The sequence below is a fragment of the Hyperolius riggenbachi genome, chromosome 1 (assembly GCF_040937935.1).
Source record: "Hyperolius riggenbachi isolate aHypRig1 chromosome 1, aHypRig1.pri, whole genome shotgun sequence".
Classification (NCBI taxonomy): domain Eukaryota; kingdom Metazoa; phylum Chordata; class Amphibia; order Anura; family Hyperoliidae; genus Hyperolius; species Hyperolius riggenbachi.
The window spans coordinates 531,796,555-531,800,925 of NC_090646.1; positions in this window are offsets into that span (position 1 = coordinate 531,796,555).

Consider the following 4,371-nt stretch of genomic DNA (forward strand, 5'->3'; position numbering starts at 1 on the left):
GTGTATGCCCAGCATAACACTGCTACTGCCTATAGAGCGCGTCCTAGTGGCTGTAGCTCTGGCGCGATATAAGGGTTTGTCTTTTTGTCTTTTACTTTACGTTAATTATTCTTATGATTAGAAGGTTATTTTATTTCGTTTTTTGCTGCATTTTTTGATGGCAGTTTAGACTCGACACCAGGTGCGGCAAGTGGTGCTGAGGAAGTGATCACTCTGATAAATCACACAATCATGCGGATCACATGATTAGGAGCAAATGAACATGGCTGCTGATCTCTGCCCAGAGACTCCAGCTGTCAAATGACTGCAGAGTTGTGCACAATACCAGTGGGAATGCAGGGACCACAGATATTGAAATGTGGAAGCCACAAACACAACTAAGATTTCAATAAATGCAGCACCAAAGTAGTTAAAGACAGCCCCAGGTGGGCTCATGAAATGAAAAAAAAAACACAAAAAAAAAACTAGGTTATCTGATCCGGGGGGCTGAGTAGATCAGGTAGCCTCCAAAACCGCCGCTCCTGTGGGCCGTAATGGCCCACTTTCACTGTTGTGACCTCAGGGTCATGACGCTGGAATGAGAGATTCATGCTCCACAAATGTGCATGTGTCTGCTCAAATGGTTAGGAACAAACTCCATGAGGGTGGTATGAGGGTCCTATGTCTACAGGTGGGGGTTATACTTACAGCCCAACAGGATATATTTGCCAGAGAACACCAAGATTGGCAAATTCACTATTGGTGCCCTGTACTCTTCACAGGTGAAAGCAGGTTCACACTAAGCACATGTGCAACACGGGAGTGTGGAGATGCCATGCAGAACGTTCTGCTGCCTGAAACCTGAAATCCTCCAGCATGAACGGTTTAGCAGCTGGTCAGTAGAGGCGTGAGGGCGGGGGGCATTTCTTTGGGGGGGGGGGGGATGTACAGCCCTCCATGTCCTCGCCAGAGGTAGCATCACTGCCAATAGGTACCAAGATGAGAACCTCAGACCCATTGTGAGATCATATGCTGGTGCGATTGGCCCTGGGTTCCTCCTAATGCAAGACAATGCTAGTCCTCATGTGGCTGGAGTGTGTCAGCAGTTCATGCAAGACAAAGGCATTGATGCTATAGACTCGCCCATCCATTCCCCAAACCTGAATCCAATTGAGCACATCTGGAACATCATGGGCCTGATTCACAAAGCGGTGCTAACAGTTAGCACGCTAGTGAAAAGCCCTTTATCACGCCTAAACTCTGTTTAGGTGTGATAAGTTTAGGTGTGATAAGTTTAGACATGATAAGTTTAGGTGTGATAAGTTTTTAGGCGTGATAAGTTTAAGCACCAACTGGGTTAGCACCGCAGTGCACAGCTGATCAAAAGTTTTGCGCTAGCAAAGTCTGGTGCACTTTGCATAGAGTTTAATGGCGCTGCTTTGCGTGCGGGACTTTGCACGCAATATAAACTTATCTAAACTTATCATGCCTAAACTTATCATGCCTAAACTGAGTTTAGGCATGATAAAAATGGTTATCACGCCTAAAGTCTTAAGCTTTGTGAATTGAGCCCCATGTCTCACTCCATCCACCAATGCCATATTGCACCAGACTGTCCATAGTTGGTGGATGCTTTAGTCCAGGTCTGGGAGGAGATCCCTCAGGAGACCATCTGCCACCTCATCAGGAGCATGCCCAGGCATTGTAGGGAGGTCCTACAGGCACATAGAGGCCACACACTACTGAGCCTCATTTTGACTTGTTTACAGGACATTATATCAAAGTTGGATCAGCCTGTAATGTTTTTTTCCACTATAATTTTGAGTGTGACTCCAAATCCAGACCTCCATGGATTGATACATTTTATTTCTATCGATAATTTTTATGTGATTTTGTTGTGAGCGCATTCAACTATGTAAAGAACAAAGTATTTAATAAGAATTTTTCATTCAGTCTGATCTAGGATGTCTTATTTTTGTGTTCCCTGTGTGTGTGTCACCATCATCGATTTCAACGAAACTTGCTATACAAATCCCTTTCTACCTGGGAAGATATGTTCTGGGGGTCTCACATTCAGGGCCGGAGCTACCGTAGGAAAAAATAGGCAATTGCCCCAGGGCCCCAGAGCCAGTAGGGGCCCCCAAGTTGTCCCTCCACCATCTTAACTGTTGCACCCCAGGGACTCTGCAGAGTCTGTTAAGTTGGGAGGTGATTGGGGGAGGGTCAGCAGCCAGCTCAGGGGCCCAGGACGGAAGTTTGGCTGCAACAAAGTGCCTCTAATGTTTCTTTGGGGGGGGGGGGGTGTCTGTTGGGGGGCCCCAGGCTAATTTTGCCCTAGGGCCCGATTGTTACTTGAACCGGCCCTGCTCACATTCCCCTGCACAAACAGCCAATAAGATTTAACCCATTTACGTCAATGGAAAAAATGTAAAAGGCTGTCATTCTCAACAATAACAATAACAATAATATTTATATAGCGCTTTTCTCCCTGGGGACTCAAAGCGCTGTGACCCTGCATTATGCAGTCTCAAAGGCTCGGGAAAAGAGGTGAGTTTTAAGCCTTTTTTTAAAGCTGTCCAGAGAAGGAGCCTCTCGTACTGATTGTGGAAGTGAGTTCCATAGAGTAGGGGCTGCGTAGGAAAAGGCTCGAGCACCAAATGTTAAGTGTATCCTGGGAATAACCAGCTTCATCTTGTTGGCAGAGCGGAGGGTGCGTGGAGGGGCATAAAGTTCCAATAGATCCGCTATGTATTTGGGTCCCATGTGGTGTAGAGCCTTGAATGTCAGCAGGCAGATCTTAAAATTGTAGTATTGGCTGTAGCGCTTATGTTTACATTAAACTTGGCAGCAATAAGTTAATATAGAGTCCGTCACTATATATCAAAATACATAAAAGATAAAACTCATGCGCCTATGCATAAAAATAATGCACCATTTATTATATCACATAAAAGATTAATAATCTGCATATATACTGTATACTGCCAACTTAGTTACCTAGGTTCAAACCCAGACGTCAAAAAATCTCAGGATTGGTTGCCTAGATTGTTCTGCCGGCTACTACCACATACATGCATGTATATATATATATATATAGGCCCATAAAAAACGAAAAATGAAAAAATTGAAAAAATTAAAAATAGATATAGGTTTAAAATAGTGTTTTTTTTCATCCACTTATAAAGGCTCCACACCACACTTAGGAGTTGTATGTTGATCACAAGTTTCCAGTATTAATCCAGTACATATACGTGCAGGCGTGATTGCATAACTCTTCTGCTAACCCAACAGCTGACTCACGGTTTTAGTTAGCTCTGCGCTGATGTTTTTTCAGTCTCTTCAAGAGAGGAGGGACAGGAAGAGTCCACAGTCCTTTTGGAAAGTAACGGAATCGCTTGAGTCCCGGCCGGCAACTCACTGCAGAATTCCCACGTTACAGGCTTCTCACGGACTTCCGGGTCAAGGGATCTTACAACACACGGAGTCCGGGGGGTGACGTCACCACACTCTTAGCCAATAGCCGACGCGTTTCGGTAGGGTCCGCCTACCTTCTTCAGGGCGTGTTTCTATTGGTTGTGTGTTCTCTTTATACTTCATAACTCCGCCCTCCTCTCTCGGCAGTGTTTCAGCAATATCTGTAATAGGCAAATTAGTTAGAATGCGTAGATTTCAATGTCCGAGTTTAATCCCAGTGGAACCCCACTATTCATAGTGTATATCCACTCCGTCTCTTTCCGTGACATCTTATCTATATAGTTCCCACCTCTCCAGTCTTTATCCACCTGCTGTATAGCGTAGAATCTAAAAGTATCAAGGCTTTTCCCATGTATTTCCTTGAAATGTTTGCTTAAAGGTTGTTTTATATTTCCACTTTTGATGTTATTTATGTGTTCTCCTATCCTGGAGAGAAGCTTCCTCTTGGTCCTGCCAATATATTGTTTTTTACAGCCACATTCTATTATGTATATCACTCCAGTGCTATTACAGTTCAGATCACCTTTTACATTGAATCGTTCATGTGTCACATATGACTCAAACTCCTGTATTGGTGTATGGTATCTTGTGTTTTTACAGGGAACACAGAATCCACATCTTTTAAAGGAGCCATTTTTTCTACCATTCCTCATTGTCTGTGGTTCGGATACAGTGGGAGCAATTATGTTTTTAATATTGTTGGCCTTATTAAAAATATACTTTGGTTTCTCTGTTAAAATTCCACAAAGTGTTTTATCCTTTTGAAGGATTTCCCAATGCCTAGCTACAATCTTTTTTATATCGTTGGATTGTTGATTAAATTGCATCTTTATGCTAGGTAATGGATATATTTCACTTCCAGTCTTGGTTTTTAGAAGATCTTCACGTCTATATTCTCTTACTATATCTGCCGTTTGC